Source organism: Balaenoptera borealis (assembly GCF_965194805.1).
Source record: "Balaenoptera borealis genome assembly, chromosome: 3".
In the NCBI taxonomy this organism is placed as follows: domain Eukaryota; kingdom Metazoa; phylum Chordata; class Mammalia; order Artiodactyla; family Balaenopteridae; genus Balaenoptera; species Balaenoptera borealis.
Genome location: NC_138866.1, coordinates 45340518 through 45361561, shown reverse-complemented (window position 1 = coordinate 45361561; position 21044 = coordinate 45340518). Strand labels below are relative to the sequence as shown.

The 21044-nt window shown below is 40.2% G+C and overlaps 1 long non-coding RNA gene across 1 annotated transcript in view; it reads left to right on the top strand.

Annotated features, from left to right (window-relative positions):
* Window positions 1-19702, top strand: part of LOC309626208 — a 28035-nt gene extending 8333 nt beyond the window's left edge. The window contains exons 2-3 of the long non-coding RNA XR_014243024.1: window positions 11891-12002; window positions 19567-19702. This is a non-coding gene — a long non-coding RNA (uncharacterized lncRNA). The remainder of the gene's footprint in view (window positions 1-11890; window positions 12003-19566) is intronic.
* Window positions 19703-21044: the final 1342 nt, after the last annotated feature.

The window sequence follows — 21044 nt, the reverse complement described above, 5'->3', positions numbered from 1 at the left end:
CTTCAGATCCCTTTTCTTCTATTAAATTCAAATAAAATGAATTTAAGTGTTTCTATTAAAAATAGCATTTCTGGGCTTCCCTGGTGGCGCAGTGGTTGGGAGTCTGCCTGCCAATGCAGGGGACACGGGTTCGAGCCCTGGTCTGGGAAGATCCCACATGCCGTGGAGCGACTGGGCCCGTGAGCCACAACTACTGAGCCTGCGCGTCTGGAGCCTGCGCTCCGCAACAAGAGAGGCCGCGATGGTGAGAGGCCCGCACACCGCGATGAAGAGTGGCCCCCGCTCGCCGCAACTGGGGAAAGCCCTCGCACAGAAACGAAGACCCAACACAGCCATAAATAAATAAATAAATATTTAAATATTTAAAAATAGCATTTCTGGTAGGATGCCATTTGGCAAAGGGTTTCAACCAGTTTGTAGTGAAGAATTAGAAATTCACATTGGGATGCCACTGCATGGTATTCATAGTTACTGATCAATAAACTGTATTTGGTTCTCATCCTGCTGGGTAGGTTCAGTTATAAATCACTTTAAAGTCCCAAGTACGTCGGAATTCCCTGGTGGTCCAGTGGTTAGGACTTGGCGCTTGGGCCGGTTCAACCCCTGGTTGGGGAACTAAGATCCCCCAAGCTGCAGCACGACCAAAAAAAAAAAAAAAAAAAAAACAAGTCCCAAGTACAGAAGAAGCCATGTGGAACCCCAACCGAAGATTGGATCCTGATGCCCACAGTCAGCAATCAGGTAAATGCCACTGATTTAAAACACTGAAGGCTGTTTTAGCAATGATTCTTCTCTGGGTGTACCACGTGTTAATTGCAGCACAGGAAATATGGTCAGAGAGGACAAAATCCAAGCTTCTGTTTCCTGATGAGCTATAAAAAAAGTCAGGCAACACAAGCTGTCACACCCTGAGGTGCCTTAGGGAGAATTCATAGGGAGAGCTGAATGTGAAGCATTCTTTAGTCTGCTTGATAATGGGGGCTGGGAGTGGAGCTTCAGTCCTGGGATCCCTTCCTCCAGTTACTGCCCTGGTTCAGGACCACCTGCCCACCCACAGGTGTGTTACAATACAACAAGCCTCTTTCCATCCATATTCCATCTAACCTTGTCCATATCAGTAGGCACAGATAGAAGACTCCCTGGAGACAGTTTCCCCTATTCTATACTGGATCCCAAACCAGATGTGAACATTGAGATTGAGAATCCAAGCCAAGAAGGAGATATTTAAAATTTCATATAATTGTCCAAATGTTTTCACTTTGAGCCAAGTCACTCAGGATTTCAGTCAGTTCGAGTCAGGTGTTTGTCCTTTTTGGTCTATCACCTGCAGTGTGCAAAATATTTGTGGTTTTAAAGACTAACAAAAATTAAGCTTGTACTCTACCCTGGCAGAGTTAAATTTCAGAGAGGGGCTCTACTGCCATGGAGAAAGAGTGCTGTCATGATGCCATCAGGATTAGGTGTCATTCAACAAATATTCAGTGACCATCTGCTACATGCCAGGGTCTGTATAAGGCATAAAGGAGTACAACAGTGAACAAAAGAAACAAAAACTCCCTGCCTTCAAGGAGCTTCCATTCATTCATTCAACAAGTTCTTTGATGTTGTTACCTCTAAGGCATATGTGCTTTTTTTTTTCTTCATTGTTTTTGGAAGAATTCTAGGGGCTTTATTGCCACTTAAAAAGCAAAACTGGGGATTTCCCTGGTGGCACGGTGGTTAAGAATCCTCCTGCCATTGCAGGGGACACAGGCTCGATCCCTGGTCCGGGAAGATCCCACATGTCACGGAGCAACTAAGCCCGTTAGTTGCTTCGTGGCAACAACTACTGAGCCTACGTTTTAGAGCCCGCAAGCCACAACAACTGAGCCAGGGCGCCTAGAGCCCATGCTCCACAACAAGAGAAGCCACCGCAATGAGAAGCCTGCATGCACACTGCAATGAAGAGTAGCCCCTGCTCGCCGCAACTAGAGAAAGTCCGGGCACAGCAACGAAGACCCAATGCAGCCAAAAATAAATAAATAAATAAATAAATAAATTTATTTTTTTTTAAAAAAGTAAAACTGGGTAAGCTCACAAATTAGAAAAAATAAGGGCTATGGAGGAGAGGGGCAAGATGGCGGAAGAGTAAGACGCGGAGATCACCTTCCTTCCCACAGATACAATAGAAATACATCTACACGTGGAACTGCTCCTACAGAACACCCACTGAACGCTGGCAGAAGACGTCAGAGCTCCCAAAAGGCAAGAAAATCCCCACGTACTTGGGTAGGGTAAAAGAAAAAAGAAATAACAGAGACAAAAGAATAGGGACGGGACCTGCGCCAGTGGGAGGGAGCCGTGAAGGAGGAAAGGTTTCCAGGCACTAGGAAGCCCCTTTGCGGGCAGAGACTGCGGGTGGCAGAGGGGGGAAGCTTCGGAGCCGCGGAGGAGAGCGCAGCCACAGGGGTGCGGAGGGCAAAGCGGAGAGACTCCCGCACAGAGGCTCGGCGCCAAGCAGCACTCACCAGCCCGAGAGGCTTGTCTGCTCACCCGCCGGGGCGGGCGGGGGCTGGGAGATGAGGCTCGGGCTTTGGTGCTAGCCGGGAGGGAGTCCGGGAAAAAGTCTGCAGCTGCCGAAGAGGCAAGAGACTTTTTCTTGCCTCTTTGTTTCGCGGCGCGCAAGGAGAGGGGATTCAGAGCGCTGCCTAAACGAAATCCAGAGACGGGTGCGAGCCGCGGCTATCAGCGCGGATCCCACAGCAACAGGGGCGCAGAGGGAAAAACGGAGAGATTCCCGCACAGAGGCTCAGCGCCGAGCAGCGCTCACCAGCCCGAGAGGCTTGTCTGCTCACCCGCTGGGGCAGGCGGGGCTGGGAGCTGAGGCGCGGGCTTCGGTTGGATCGCAGGGAGAGGACTGGGGTTGGCGGCATGAACACAGCCTGAAGGGGTTGGCGTGCCGCGGCGAGCTGGGAGGGAGCCGGAGAGGAGGTCTGCAGCCGCCGAAGAGGCAAGAGACTTTTTCTTGCCTCTTTGTTTCGCGGCGCGCAAGGAGAGGGGATTCAGAGCGCCGCCTAGACGAACTCCAGAGGCGGGCGCGAGCCGCGGCTAACAGCGCGGACCCCAGAGATGGGCACGAGCCGCGGCCATCAGCGCGGACCCCAGAGACTGGTAGGAAACGCTAAGGCTGCTGCTGCCGCCACCAAGAAGCCTGTGTGCGAGCACAGGTCACTCTCCACACTGCCCCTCCCGGGAGCCGGTGCAGCTCGCCACTGCCAGGGACAACTTCCCCGGGAGAACACATGGCGCGCCTCAGGCTGCTGCAACGTCACGACGCCTCTGACTCCGCAGGCTCGCCCCGCCTCCTTCGTACCGCTCCCTCCCCCGGCCTGAGTGAGCCAGAGCCCCCGAAGCAGCTGCTCCTTTAACCCCGTTCTGTCTGGGCGGGGAACGGACGCCCTCAGGCGACGTACATGCAGAGGCGGGTCCAAATCCAAAGCTGAACGCTGGGAGCTGTACGAACAAAGAAGAGAAAGGGAAATCTCTCCCAGCAGCCTCAGAAGCAGCGGATTAAAGCTCCACAAACAACTTGATGTGCCTGCATCTGTTGAATACCTGAATAGACAACGAATCATCCCAAATTCAAAAGGTGGACTTTAGGAGCAGGATATATTAATTTCCCCTTTTCCTTTTTTTGTGAGTGTATATGTGTATGCTTCTGGGTGAGATTTTGTCTATATAGCTTTGCTTTCACCATCAGTCCTAGGGTTAGGTCCGTCCATTTTTTTTTTTTATTTTTTACTTAAAAAAATTTTTTTTTCCTAATATATGTTTTCTTAATAATTTTTTCCGTATTTTCTATTTTTAGAAATTAAAAAAATTTTTAATAAGTTTTTTCATATTTTTTATTTTAAAAAATTAAAAAATTTTTTTCTTAATAAATTTTTTTCTTAAAAATTTTTTTCTTATTTTTTACTATAAAAAATTAATAAATCTATTTTTTAAAATTAAAAAAAATTTTTTTTCTGAATACATTTACTCTTAATAATTTTTTTTCTTATTTTTTATTATAATAGCTTTATTTTATTTTATTTTATCCTCTTTTTTTCTTTCTATTTTTTTCTCCCTTATATTCTGAGCTGTGTGGATGAAAGGCTCTTGGTGCTCCAGCCAGGCATCAGGGCTGTGCCTCTGAGGTGGGAGAGCCAACTTCAGGACACTGGTCCACAAGAGACCTACCAGCTCCACGTAATACCAAACGGCAAAAATCTCTCAGAGATCTCCATCTCAACATCAAGACCCAGCTTCACTCAACGACCAGCAAGCTACAGGGCTGGACACCCTATGCCAAACAACTAGCAAGACAGGAACACAGCCCCATCCATTAGCAGGGAGGCTGCCTAAAATCATAAGGCCACAGACACCCCAAAACACATCACCAGACGTGGACGTGCCCACCAGAAAGACAAGATTCAACCTCATCCACCAGAACACAGGCAATAGTCCCCTCCACCAGGAAGCCTACACAACCCACTGAACCAACCTTACCCACTGGGGACAGATACCAAAAACAACGGGAACTACGAACCTGCAGCCTGTGAAAAGGAGACCCCAAACACAGTAAGATAAGCAAAATGAGACGACAGAAAAACACACAGCAGATGAAGGAGCAGGGTCAAAACACACCAGACCTAACAAATGAAGAGGAAATAGGTAGTCTACCTGAAAAAGAATTCAGAATAATGATAGTAAGGATGATCCAAAATCTTGGAAATAGAATAGACAAAATGCAAGAAACATTTAACAAGGACGTAGAAGAACTAAAGAGAAACCAAGCAACGATGAAAAACACAATAAATGAAATTAAAAATACTCTAGATGGGATCAATAGCAGAATAACTGAGGCAGAAGAAAGGATAAGTGACCTGGAAGATAAAATGGTGGAAATAACTACTGCAGAGCAGGATAAAGAAAAAAGAATGAAAAGAACTGAGGACAGTCTCAGAGACCTCTGGGACAACATTAAACGCACCAACATTCGAATTATAGGGGTCCCAGAAGAAGAAGAGAAAAAGAAAGGGACTGAGAAAATATTTGAAGAGATTATAGTTGAAAACTTCCCTAATATGGGAAAGGAAATAGTTAATCAAGTCCAGGAAGCACAGAGAGTCCCATACAGGATAAACCCAAGGAGAAACACGCCAAGACACATATTAATCAAACTGTCAAAAATTAAATATAAAGAAAACATATTAAAAGCAGCAAGGGAAAAACAACAAATAACACACAAGGGAATCCCCATAAGGTTAACCTCTGATCTTTCAGCAGAAACTCTGCAAGCCAGAAGGGAGTGGCAGGATATACTTAAAGTGATGAAGGAGAAAAACCTACAACCAAGATTACTCTACCCAGCAAGGATCTCATTCAGATGTGATGGAGAAATTAAAACCTTTACAGACAAGCAAAAGCTGAGAGAGTTCAGCACCACCAAACCAGCTTTACAACAAATGCTAAAGGAACTTCTCTAGGCAAGAAACACACAAGAGAAGGAAAACACCTACAATAACAAACCCAAAACATTTAAGAAAATGGGACTAGGAACATACATATCGATAATTACCTTGAATGTAAATGGATTAAATGCTCCCACCAAAAGACACAGACTGGCTGAATGGATACAAAAACAAGACCCATATATATGCTGTCTACAAGAGACCCACTTCAGACCTAGAGACACATACAGACTGAAAGTGAGGGGATGGAAAAAGATATTCCATGCAAATGGAAATCAAAAGAAAGCTGGAGTAGCAATCCTCATATCAGACAAAATAGACTTTAAAATAAAGAATATTATAAGAGACAAAGAAGGACACTATATAATGATCAAGGGATCGATCCAAGAGGAAGGTATAACAATTGTAAATATTTATGCACCCAACATAGGAGCACCTCAATACATAAGGCAAATACTAACAACCATAAAAGGGGAAATTGACAGCAACACAATCATAGTAGGGGACTTTAACACCCCACTTTCACCAATGGACAGATCATCCAAAATGAAAATAAATAAGGAAACACAAGCTTTAAATGATACATTAAACAAGATGGACTTAATTGATATTTATAGGACATTCCACCCAAAAACAACAGAATACACATTTTTCTCAAGTGCGCATGGAACATTCTCCAGGATAGATCATATCTTGGGTCACAAATCAAGCCTTGGTAAATTTAAGAAAATTGAAATCGTATCAAGTATCTTTTCCGACCACAACACTATGAGACTAGATATCAATTACAGGAAAAGATGTGTAAAAAATACAAACACATGGAGGCTACACAATACACTACTTAATAATGAAGTGATCACTGAAGAAATCAAAGGGGAAATCAAAAAATACCTAGAAACAAATGACAATGGAGATATGACGACCCAAAACCTATGGGACGCAGCAAAAGCAGTGCTAAGAGGGAAGTTTATAGCAATAAAAGCCTACCTCAAGAAACAGGAAACATCGCGAATAAACAACCTAACCTTGCACCTAAAGCAATTAGAGAAAGAAGAACAAAAAACCCCCAAAGTTAGCAGAAGGAAAGAAATCATAAAGATCAGGTCAGAAATAAATGAAAAAGAAATTAAGGAAACAATAGCAAAAATCAATAAAACTAAAAGCTGGTTCTTTGAGAAGATAAACAAAATTGATAAACCATTAGCCAGACTCATCAAGAGAAAAAAGGGAGAAGACTCAAATCAATAGAATTAGAAATGAAAAAGGAGAAGTAACCACTGACACTGCAGAAATACAAAAGATCATGAGAGATTACTACAAGCAACTCTATGCCAATAAAATGGACAACCTGGAAGAAATGGACAGATTCTTAGAAATGCACAAACTGCCGAGACTGAACCAGGAAGAAATAGAAAATATGAACAGACCAATCACAAGCACTGAAATTGAAACTGTGATTAAAAACCTTCCAACAAACAAAAGCCCAGGACCAGATGGCTTCACAGGTGAATTCTATCAAACATTTAGAGAAGAGCTAACACCTATCCTTCTCAAACTCTTCCAAAATATTGCAGAGGGAGGAACACTCCCAAACTCATTCTACGAGGCCACCATCACCCTGATACCAAAACCAGACAAAGATGTCACAAAGAAAGAAAACTACAGGCCAATATCACTGATGAACATAGATGCAAAAATCCTCAACAAAATACTCGCAAACAGAATCCAACAGCACATTAAAAGGATCATACACCATGATCAAGTGGGGTTTATCCCAGGAATGCAAGGATTCTTCAATATACGTAAATCAATCAATGTGATACACCATATTAACAAATTGAAGGAGAAAAACCATATGATCATCTCAATAGATGCAGAGAAAGCTTTCGACAAAATTCAACACCCATTTATGATAAAAGCCCTGCAGAAAGTAGGCATAGAGGGAACTTTCCTCAACATAATAAAGGCCATATATGACAAACCCACAGCCAACATTGTCCTCAATGGTGAAAAACTGAAACCATTTCCACTAAGATCAGGAACAAGACAAGGTTGCCCACTCTCACCACTATTATTCAACATAGTTTTGGAAGTGTTAGCCACAGCAATCAGAGAAGACAAAGAAATAAAAGGAATCCAAATCAGAAAAGAAGAAGTAAAGCTGTCACTGTTTGGAGATGACATGATACTATACATAGAGAATCCTAAAGATGCTACCAGAAAACTCCTAGAGCTAATCAATGAAGTTGATAAAGTAGCAGGATACAAAATTAATGCACAGAAATCTCTTGCATTTCTATACACTAATGACGAAAAATCTGAAAGTGAAATTAAGAAAACACTCCCGTTTACCATTGCAACAAAAAGAATAAAATATCTAGGAATAAACCTACCTAAGGAGACAAAAGACCTGTATGCAGAAAATTATAAGACACTGATGAAAGAAATTAAAGATGATACAAATAGATGGAAAGATATACCATGTTCCTGGATTGGAAGAATCAACATTGTGAAAATGACTCTACTACCCAAAGCAATGTACAGATTCAATGCAATCCCTATCAAACTACCACTGGCATTTTTCACAGAACTAGAACAAAAAATTTCACAATTTGTATGGAAACACAAAAGACCCCGAATAGCCAAAGCAATCTTGAGAACGAAAAATGGAGCTGGGGGAATCAGGCTCCCTGACTTCAGACTATATTACAAAGCTACAATAATCAAGACAGTTTGGTACTGGCACAAAAATAGAAATATTGATCAATGGAACAGGATAGAAAGCCCAGAGATAAACCCACGCACATATGGTCGCCTTATCTTTGATAAAGGAGGCAAGCATGTACAGTGGAGAAAAGACAGCCTCTTCAATAAGTGGTGCTGGGAAAATTGGACAGATACATGTAAAAGTATGAAATTAGAACACTCCCTGACACCATGCACAAAAATAAACTCAAAATGGATTAAAGACCTAAGTGTAAGACCAGACACTATCAAACTCTTAGAGGAAAACATAGGCAGAACACTCTATGACATACATCACAGCAAGATTCTTTTTGACCCAGCTCCCAGAGAAATGGAAATAAGAACACAAATAAACAAATGGGACCTAATGAAACTTAAAAGCTTTTGCACAGCAAAGGAAACCATAAACAGGACCAAAAGACAACCATCAGAATGGGAGAAAATATTTGCAAATGAAGCAACTGACAAAGGATTAATCTCCAAGATTTACAAGCAGCTCATGCAGCTCAATAACAAAAAAACGAACAACCCAATCCAAAAATGGGCAGAAGACCTAAACAGACATTTCTCCAAAGAAGATATACAGATGGCCTACAGACACATGAAAGAATGCTCAACATCATTAATCATTAGAGAAATGCAAATCAAAACTACAATGAGATATCATCTCACACCGGTCAGAATGGCCATCACCAAAAAATCTAGAAACAATAAATGCTGGAGAGGGTGTGGAGGAAAGGGAACTCTCTTCCACTGTTGGTGGGAATGTAAATTGATACAGCCACTATGGAGAACAGTATGGAGGTTCCTTAAAAAACTACAAATAGAACTACCATACGATCCAGCAATCCCACTACTGGGCGTATACCCTGAGAAAACCATAGTTCAAAAAGAGTCATGTACCAAAATGTTCATTGCAGCTCTATTTACAATAGCCAGGACATGGAAGCAACCTAAATGTCCATCGACAGATGAATGGATAAAGAAGATGTGGCACATATATACAATGGAATATTACTCAGTCATAAAAAGAAATGAAATGGAGGTATTTGTAATGAGGTGGATGGAGTTAGAGTCTGTCATACAGAGTGAAGTAAGTCAGAAAGAGAAAAACAAATACAGTATGCTAACACATATATATGGAATCTAAGGAAAAAAAAAACAAAAGGCCATGAAGAACCTAGTGGCAAGACGGGAATAAAGACACAGACCTACTAAAGAATGGACTTGAGGATATAGGGAGGGGGTGGGGTGAGATGTGACAGGGTGAGAGAGTGTCATGGACATATATACACTACCAAATGTAAAATAGATAGCTAGTGGGAAGCAGCCGCATAGCACAGGGAGATCAGCTCGGTGCTTTGTGACCACCTAGAGGGGTGGGATGGGGAGGGTGGGAGGGAGGGAGATGCAAGAGGGAAGAGATATGGGAACATATTGTATATGTATAACTGATTAACTTTGTTATAAAGCAGAAGCTAACACACCATTGTAAGGCAATTATACTTCAATAAAGATGTTTAAAAAAAATAAATAAATAAGGGCTATGTCATGTAGTGGTTAAGAAACAATCTGAGGTGTCACCCTCCCTGGGTTCGTGCCCTTGCCTCCATCGGTTATCAGCTTGTTGACCATGGGCACGTTTCCTAATTTCTTTAAGCCTCAGTTTCCTCATCTGTAGAATGAGTATACTAATAATAGAATATTTTTCATAGGCTTGTTGAGGGAGTTTGAGATAATCTATGTAGAGAATTTAGCAACAGTACTAGAGACAGAACAATTGAGTGATAAATGTTAGCCATTGTTAATGGCAAGAGTGTTTAAAATATGAAAAGAATATTCTGATTATAGAAAGATCCCTTGGAAAATGAGTATTTAACTGCTAATTTACTTAAGGGAAACTAAGTACATACCAGAAAAAACTTAGTGTTATATCTTGCTAACTGAAAACTAATCAGAAGTTGAAATAAAATATTTCTGTAATTATAATGTAAATCCATAAGAATATGATTTGTTTCAAGCTTTTCAGTAATAGATTGTGTTAAGTGAGGTAAAACTGTATTGTAAATACTGTGAGTTTGGTTTGTTTTTTTTTTTTTTAAGCACACTGTGCAACCCCTGATCATGGATGTACAGAATTATACTTTAGACAATGCATTTTGCTGAATATTGTTTCCTAGTAAACACCTATTTGTTGAGTTCCCAACCAGGAATTGTGAAATGGCACAGTTCAATAAAAGGTTGTCAGACTCATGTATGATGAGAACACTGGGCTGGCGCTCTGTCATCTGAGACAAAGATGATCTGAACACTGACCAACATTTATCTGCAAAGAGTGCCATCTCCAACACAGCCGTGTCTGATGGCAAGGCTATACATCCAGCCACATATTTCCACTGCTCATGCCTTCTCCCTGATCCCCTCTATCAATTAGTGTGGGAGTTATTTCTGGAGGATGCCTAGTTTATCCAGAGTAGAGGATTTGTTTTCTAGTCAGCAGATGCTTTCAAGTGGTAATTTAACTGTCAATGAAAAATAAATAAATGGTGTTGCAAATTCTGGATGATCTTAGCAATTCTTGGAAGCTCTGAGTTATTGAATGTATCTCCCTCTCAGTTGCCTGGGGAACTGCATTTTAATGTCACACGTCAAGCAGTTCTTTCCTGAATGTAATTGTAGTTTTTCTGATGCCATGCTTAAAGCTGTTCAAATGTTTGGCTTCTGGCAAATATTTCCTAACATCATTCATGACAGTGATGGATCTGAAGCAATTTTAATACATTTTTAAATCCCACTAACTTGTTAAATAACCAGAGAAAGAATCCTATATAAATTGAAAACATCTTTATTACCAGAAGAGATGTCTGGGAAGATATATGCGAATCTGTATTGATCTGATGTTTTCAAGACCATGGTTGGTCCTTTGCAGGATCAAATCTTAGAAGCCAGTCATGCATCTTCATATAGTGAGATGAAGCCCAATACTGGGTGGACCATTGGTTTCTGGAAGTCACTGCTAGATGCCTACCCAATATTCTTTCTCCCCTTCTCTTTTACTGAAATATCTCCAACTTAGTTCAGAGAGGCAGTGTGCCTGGACTTGGCTAAAAACACAAATTTTCCAAGTTTCCTGGAGCTGCAATGATCACATATTCTGTCCAATGAGTTATCCGTTGCTAGGTGGCACTTCTGGGAAAGGCCTTTGAAAGAGTGAAGATAGGTGCTCAGCCTATACGTGCCTCCTGCCCTTCACATTCTTTCTCTTGCTAGGAATGCAGAGGTCATGCAGAATTGGATTAGCCATCTTGTGCCACAAGCACATGCTCAGGATAACTGAGCAGAAAGATAGGAAGATCCTGAGTCCCCAGTGACACAGCAGAACCTCTGTTCCAGCCCTGGATCACCTCACCCCAGCTTGCCATTACTTGAGAAAAGTGAAAAAATTTACTGAGCCACTGGTGTTTGAGACCCTGTTATTAGAAGCCAAACACAGTTCCTAACCTGTAGTGGAATGCTGCAAGTAAAATGGGAAACTAAGTGTTTGACAGAGGGCTTTAAAGATCCACCTAACTGGAGCCTGGAAGGCTAGTGGTCCCTGTTTCAGCAAGGTAAAGCATTTGGTCAAACTGTTCTCTGCTATACCTTTCTTGCAGTACTTCAGTCGTCACTCTGATAGCAGAAGAGGAAGAGAGATGGGACCTTGTTCATTGATAGTATTGCCAAGTCATTCTAGACCAGCTCTGCCACCCCCAGACCTCTTATTGGGTAAGAAGAATGATCCTTTATATTTTCTTTGCATTTTACATTATAGAGTGCATTCTACTTAAGGCATATAAATGAGAGGAATAATTCCAAATACCCTGCATGGTACCCGGCATATGGAAACTATTTAATAGAAATTTGGTGGGGGGGTCAGTGGTGGTGGGATGAATTGGGAGGTTGGGATTGACATGTATACACTGATATGTATAAAATAGATAGCTAGTAAGAACATGCTATATAAAAATAAAATTAAATTAAATTTTAAAACCCCTGATTCCTGATCAAACCAGGATAGTTGGTCACACTGTTACACTTAAAATATGTTATCCTATTTCTTGTCTCAGAGCTTCTCAGTTTTTATCTACCGCTACCTTTCTACTTTCCTTCTTACTTTCATTCTCATGTGTCATTTGTTGTCCACTATGTGTCAAGTATAATGTTAGGTGTTGGAGAAGTACAACAAAGAGTAGTCGGATCAGAAAGTTTCCATCTACTAAAGGAGACAGATGTATAAATCTAATTATAATACAGTATAGTACATTCAGTTGAAGAGGTAAGTGTGAAATATTTTGGGAATGCAGAAGAAGTAATTTAAGGTACTGAGTGATTTAGGAAAGGGCTTCATAGAGAAGGGGACATTTGATGTGCATCTTAAAAATGATTAGATAGTCATCAAGCAGGGAAGTTGCTGAGTAGTTGCCTCTTACCACTTAAACCTTCCATTTTAATGGAGCTTTAATCTGAACAAAAGATCAGTATAAAACAAATCCAGGAAAAGGATGCTCATTATTCATGATTTCTTATCTTTTATGAAATTTTTATCTGAATCTTTCTCCCACACAGAAACAAGTTCTAGTAGTTCTGGCTAAAGAAATGCAAACAGAAGTTGTTGGATGGGTGGGAAGACTGATTAAAAGGGACAGACAGAGTGTCCTTGTCCCCACGGTGAGCTACAGCCAGCACCTGCCTCTGCAGGAGACCCTCCAACACTAGCAGCCCTGTGGCTGACAAGGTCTTGGTGCTCCAGCTGGGTATCAGGCCTGTGCCTCTGAGGTGGGAGAGCCGAGTTCAGGACATTGGTCCACCAGAGACCTCCCAACTCCACATAATATCAAATGCCAAAAGCTCCCCCAGAGATCTCCATCTCAACACTAAGACCCAGCTCCACTTAACGACCAGCAAGCTAGAGTAGTGGACACCCTAAGCCAAACAACTAGCAAGACAGGAACACAACCCCACCCATTAGCAGACAGGCTGCCTAAAATCATAATAAGGTCACAGACACCCCAAAACACACCACCGGTCACGGTCCTGCCCACCAGAAAGACAAGATTCAGCCTCATCCACCAGAACACAGGCACCAGTCCCCTCCACCAGGAAGCCTACACAACCCACTGAACAAACCTTAGCCACTGGGAACAGGCACCAAAAACAACGGGAACTACAAACCTGCAGCCTGCAAAAAGGAGACCCCAAACACAGTAGGTTAAGCAAAATGAGAAGACAGAGAAACACACAGCAGATGAAGGAGCAAGGCAAAAACCCACCAGACCAAACAAATGAAGAGGAAATAGGCAGTCTACCTGAAAAAGAATTCAGAGTAATGATAGTAAAGATGATCCAAAATCTTGGAAATAGAATGGAGAAAATACAAGTAACGTTTAACAAGGACCTAGAAGAACTAAAGAGCAAGCAAACAATGATGAGCAACACAATAAATGAAATTAAAAATTCTCTAGAAGGAATCAATGCAGAATAATTGAGGCAGAAGAACGGATAAGTGACCTGGAAGATAAAATAGTGGAAATAACTACCGCAGAGCAGAATAAAGAAAAAAGAATGAAGAGAATTAAGGACAGTCGTAGAGACTACGGGGACAACATTAAACACACCAGCATTCGAATTATAGAGGTCCCAGAAGAAGACGAGAAGAAGAAAGGGACTGAGAAAATATTTGAAGAGATTATAGTTGAAAACTTCCCTAATATGGGAAAGGGAATAATCAAGTCCAGGAAGCACAGAGAGTCCCATACAGGATAAATCCAAGGAGAAACATGCCAAGACACATATTAATCAAACTATCAAAAATTAAATACAAAGAAAAAATATTAAAAGTGGCAAGGGCAAAATGACAAATAACATACAAGGGAATCCCCATAAGGTTAACACCTGATCTCTTAGCAGAAACTCTGCAATCCAGAAGGGAGTGGCAGGACATATTTAAAGTGATGAAAGGGAAAAACCTACAGCCAAGATTACTCTACCCAGCAAGGATCTCATTCAGATTCAGCAGAGAAATTAAAACCTTTACAGACAAGCAAAAGCTAAGAGAATTCAGCACCACCAAACCAGCTTTATAACAAATGCTAAAAGAACTTCTCTAGGCAGGAAACACAAGAGAAGGAAAAGACCTAATAACAAACCCAAAACAATTAAGAAAATGGTAATAGGAACATACATATCAATAACTATCTTAAATGTAAATGGATTAAATGCTCCAACCAAAAGACACAGACTGGCTGAATGGATACAAAAACAAGACCCATATATATGCTGTCTACAAGAGACCCACTTCAGACCTAGGGACACATACAGACTGAAAGTGAGGGGATGGAAAAAGATATTCCATGCAAATGGAAATCAAAAGAAAGATGGAGTAGCAATTCTCATATCAGACAAAATAGACTTTAAAATAAAGACTATTACAAGAGACAAAGAAGGACACTACATAATGATCAAGGGATAAATCCAAGAAGACATAACAATTGTAAATAACTATGCACCCAACATAGGAGCACCTCAATACATAAGGCAAATGCTAACAGCCATAAAAGGGGAAATCGACAGTAAGACAATCATAGTAGGGGACTTTAACACCCCACTTTCACCAATGGACAGATCATCCAAAATGAAAATAAATAAGGAAACACAAGCTTTAAATGATACATTAAACAAGATGGACTTAATTGATATTTATAGGACATTCCATCCAAAAACAACAGAATACACTTTCTTCTCAAGTGCTCATGTAACATTCTCCAGGATAGATCATATCTTGGGTCACAAATCAAGCCTTGGTAAATTTAAGAAAATTGAAATCTTATCAAGTATCTTTTCTGACCACAACACTATGAGACGAGATATCAATTACAGGAAAAAATCTGTAAAAAATACAAACACATGGAGGCTAAACAATACACTACTAAATAACCAAGAGATCACTGAAGAAATCAAAGAGGAAATCAAAACATACCTAGGAACAAATGACAAGGAAAACACGAGGACCCAAAACCTATGGGATGCAGCCAAAGCAGTTCTAAGAGGGAAGTTTATATCAATACAATCCTACCTCAAGAAACAAGAAACATCTCAAATAAACAACCTAACCTTACACCTAAAGCAATTAGATAAAGAAGAACAAAAAACCCCCAAAGTTAGCAGAAGGAAAGAAATCATAAAGATCAGATCAGAAATAAATGAAAAAGAAATGAAGGGAACAATAGCAAAGATAAATAAAACTAAAAGCTGGTTCTTTGAGAAGATAAACAAAATTGATAAACGATTAGCCAGACTCATCAAGAAAAAAACGGAGAAGACTCAAATCAATAGAATTAGAAATGAAAAAGGAGAAATAACAACTGACAATGCAGAAATATAAAGGATCATGAGCGATTACTATAAGCAACTATATGCCAATAAAATGGACAACCTGGAAGAATTGGACAAATTCTTAGAAAAGCACAACCTTTCGAGACTGAACCAGGAAGAAAGAGAAAATATAAATAGACCAATCACAAGCACTGAAATTCAGACTGTGATTAAAAATCTTCCAACAAACAAAACACCAGGACCAGATGGCTTCACAGGTGAATTCTATCAAACATTTAGAGAAGAGCTAACACCTATCCTTCTCAAACTCTTCCAAAATATAGCAGAGGGAGGAACACTCCCAAACTCATTCTACGAGGCCACCATCACCCTGATACCAAAACCAGACAAAGATGTCACAAAGAAAGAAAACTACAGGCCAAAATCACTGATGAACATAGATGCAAAAATCCTCAACAAAATACTCGCAAACAGAATCCAACAGCACATTAAAAGGATCATACACCATGATCAAGTGGGGTTTATCCCAGGAATGCAAGGATTCTTCAATATACGCAAATCAATCAATGTGATAAACCATATTAACAAACTGAAGGAGAAAAACCATATGATCATCTCAATAGATGCAGAAAAGCTTTTGACAAAATTCAACACCCATGTATGATAAAAACCCTCCAGAAAGTAGGCATAGAGGGAACGTACCTCAACATAATAAAGGCCATATATGACAAACCCACAGCCAACGTTGTTCTCAAGGGTGAAAAACTGAAACCATTTCCACTAAGATCAGGAATAAGACAAGGATGTCCACTCTCACAACTATTATTCAACATAGTTTTGGAAGTTTTAGCCACAACAATCAGAGAAGATAAAGAAATAAAAGGAATCCAAATCGGAAAAGAAGTAAAGCTGTCACTGTTTGCAGATGACATGATACTATACATAGAGAATCCTAAAGATGCTACCAGAAAACTACTAGAGTTAATCAATGAAGTTGATAAAGTAGCAGGATATAAAATTAATGCACAGAAATCTCTTGCATTCCTATACACTAATGATGAAAAATCTGAAAGAGAAATTAAGGAAACACTCCCATTTACCACTGCAACAAAAAGAATACAATATCTAGGAATAAACCTACCTAAGGAGATAAAAGACTTGTATGCAGAAAACTATAAGACACTGATGAAAGAAATTAAAGTTGATACAAAGAGATGGAGAGATATACCATGTTCTTGGATTGGAAGAATCAACATTGTGAAAATGACTATACTACCCAAAGCAATCTACAAATATGGTGCAATCCCTATCAAACTACCAATGGCATTTTTCACAGAACTAGAACAAATAATTTCACAATTTGTATGGAAACACAAAAGACCCCGAATAGCCAAAGCAATCTTGAGAAAGAAAAACAGAGCTGGAGGAATCAGGCTCCCTGACTTCAGACTATATGACAAAGCTACAGTAATCAAAGACAGTATGGTGCTGGCACAAAAACAGAAATATAGATCAATGGAACAGGATAGAAAGCCCAGAGATAAACCCACGCACATATGGTCACCTTATTTTTGATAAAGGAGGCAAGAATTTACAATGGAGAAAAGATAGCCTCTTCAATAAGTGGTGCTGGGAAAACTGGACAGCTACATGTAAAAGAATGAAATTAGAACACTCCCTAACACCATACACAAAAATAAACTCAAAATGGATTAAAGACCTAAATGTAAGGCCAGACACTATAAAACTCTTAGAGGAAAACATAGGCAGAACACTCTATGACATAAATCACAGCAAGATCCTTTTTGACCCACCTCCTAGAGAAATGGAAATAAAAACAGAAATAAACAAATGGGACCTAATGAAACTTAAAAGCTTTTGTACAACAAAGGAAACCATAAACAAGACGAAAAGACAACCCTCAGAATGGGAGAAAATATTTGCAAATGAAGCAACTGACAAAGGATTAATCTCCAAAATTTACAAGCAGCTCATGCAGCTCAATATCAAAAAAACAAACAAGCCAATCCAAAAACGGGCAGAAGACCTAAATAGACATTTCTCCAAAGAAGATATACAGATTGACAACAAACACATGAAACGATGCTCAACATCACTAATCATTACAGAAATGCAAATCAAAACTACGATAAGGTATCACCTCACACCAGTCAGAATGGCCATCATGAAAATATCTACAAACAATAAATGCTGGAGAGGGTGTGGAGAAAAGGGAACCCTCTTGCACGGTTGGTGGGAATGTAAACTGATACAGCCACTATGGAGAACAGTATGGAGGTTCCTTAAAAAACTAAAAATAGAACTACCATATGACCCAGCAATCCCACTACTGGGCATATACCCTGAGAAAACCATAATTCAAAAAGAGTCATGTACCACAATGTTCATTGCAGGTCTATTTACAATAGCCAGGACATGGAAGCAACCTAAGTGTCCATCGACAGATGAATGGATAAAGAAGATGTGACACATATATATGATGGAATATTACTCAGCCATAAAAAGAAACGAAATTGAGTTATTTGTAGTGAGGTGGATGGACCTAGAGTCTGTCATACAGAGTGAAGTAAGTCAGAAATAGAAAAACAAATACCATATGGTAACATATATATATGGAATCTAAAAAAAAAGAAAGAAAAAGAAAAAATGGTTCTGAAGAACCTAGGGGCAGGACAGGAATAAAGAAGCAGACGTAGAGAATGGACTTGAGGACCTGGGGAGGGGGAAGGGTAAGCTGGGATGAAGTGAGAGAGTGTCATGGACATATATACACTACCAAATGTGAAATAGATAGCTAGTGGGAAGCAGCCACATAGCACAGGGAGATCAGCTTGGTGCTTTGTGACCACCTAGACGGGTAGGATAGGGAGGGTGGGAGGGAGACGCAAGAGGGTGGAGATATGGGGATATATGTATATGTTTAGCTGATTCACTTTGTTATAAAGCAGAAACTAACATACCACTGTAAAGCAATTATACTCCAATAAAGATGTTAAAAAAATTAAAATAAAAAATAAAAAAAATAGTCAAATTCAAGGAGACTGATTAGTAAGTGAATAGAAATATATCTTTTAAAATAAAATATTGGCTGTCTATAAAAAAAGGGCGGGGACAGACAGCTGGGCAAGCCCTTTTGCCATTTCCTCTTTGTTTTGTTGGAATTCAGAGGTGATGACTAGCACTCCCACAGACATCTTGGACCATGAGGAATCTTTGAAAATGAGTGCACTAATGGTGGCAGATCAGAAAGATATAAGGAATCTGGTCCCTGATAATTGTGGAGTAACCACAGAGTCCTGAACTGCCTACCTCAGAACTTTTACAAGAGAGGAAACTAATCTTCTGTGTATTTATAACAATTGCTATTTAGGGGTTTGGGTTGTATGAAGTTAAACCTAAACACAACGGTTATAAGTAACAAATCAAATTTTTAGTGATAACTTTAGTGTATTAACAGTCATATACCCACAACTACTATTGAGTAAGAATTTTCTGACATAGTACAAAATATGCAGACATCATTGTAGATAATAGCAGACAACCTCTGGCCATATTCCTCTTCAGTCCAACTAGGGCTCACCTCTCCCTCCAGATGCTGGATCCCTCTCCTACCACTTCCCCTCTTCTCAAGGTTAGCTTTGTTTGCCTACCACCTCAACCATCTCGTTCCTGTCCGTTTATTCTGTGAATTAGTTAATCTACCACTCCAGACCTCAGCCTAGCTCAGCGCTGATGAACATGTACTTTCTACTCCCAAAAGATATTTTGCTTACTGTAGGTAATTTTCCTCCCTAAAAAGAATTCTGATTGTAAATCAACTATATACTCCAACCAAAAAAATAAATAGATAAGAATATTGTATTAACTCAAACTAATATTTTTCCTCTACTACATATACTTTCAAAAATTTTTTTTGTTTAAATATTTCTTTATTTAGGCTGCACCGGTCTTAGTTCCGGCACACAGGATCTTCATTGTGGCATGCGGGCTTCTTAGTTGCAGCATACGTGTGGGATCTAGTTCCCCAACCAGGGATTGAACCCAGGCCCCCTGCATTGGGAGCACAGATTCTTACCCACTGGACCACCAGGGAAGTCCCTCCTCTACTACATATATTATCTCAAAAATTCCAAAACTTACTCAACCAATTTTTACCTATTTGTTGAAGTCCTGTGTCATTTACTATCCATGGAAAAGCTTGGTCCACGAAGGAAACTCCTAACCAAAACTGTATAGATTGAGTTTATCGTGTTAAAAGATAAACTGAGGCATATTAAAATTTTAAGTTTATTTAAGCAAAAATCAATTCCAGTTGGGCAGTGCTAATTCAGAAGTGGTTTGGGTGCGCCACAGAAAGGAGCCAGGGAAAAGACTTTTATAGAGAAGTCACAGAAGCAAAGCAAGGAATTTATTTGATTGGTTATAGCTTAAGCAGCTGCCTTATTTGGGAAAGATTAGCTGGCTGTTTGTGATTGGTTGTCCTTAGGTTTTGATTTCTTAACCTTGAGGCATTTACAGGTTTAGAATTTGGTTTTCTTACTTAGGCTACTAAAGCATTAAAGCCTCCTCAGTCTAATGACCTCCTTGTTTAATTAATTTAACAATCCAAAGCCCTAACAATTTCTCCACACTCCATCTGCATAGCACAAGTTGCTTTCTAAATCTCAGAAATGTGATAAGAAATATGACATACCCATCACGTCCCAGAAAAAATTCTGAGTTAATGTGCAGTCCTATTCATGTATCAGTCTTACATTTTCTTGATGAAACCTAGAGACAAAAATGTTAAAATTTTAGGCTGGTAAGGAGGTATTTTTGAGCAGGTAAGCCTCAGTCCCCCCTCAGTTTCCAAAATACAAGAAGTACCCCTGACCTTCAGCCTCTTAATAGATCTGTCTTTGGCTTCCATGTACTGTGAGGTATAGGGGAGATGAGAGACACTTCAATGGAATTGGACAAAGGGATATCCTAGCAAGAGCAGTGAATCCTAGGTCTTGGGAAATAGCATCAGGTGGGTCTGTGTATTTGCAAAGTTGTGGAGAATCTAAAAGGAAAATTGTGGAAACTGGGACTTCCCTGGTGGTGCAGTGGTTAAGAATCTGCCTGCCAATGCAGGGGACACGGGTTCGATCCCTGGTCTGGGAAGATCCCACATGCTGCGGAGCAACTAAGCCCATGAGCCATAACTACTGAGCCCACGCGCCACAACTACTGAAGCCCACACGCCTAGAGCCTATGCTCTGCAACAAGAGAAGCCACCGCAATGAGAAGCCCGCGCACTGTAACGAAGAGTAGCCCCTGCTCGCCGCAACTATAGAAAGCCCATGCGCAGCAACGAAGACCCAACAAAGCCAAAAATAAATAACTAAATAAATAAAATAAAAGGAAAATTGTGGAAAATTTCCTCTCCAAGAT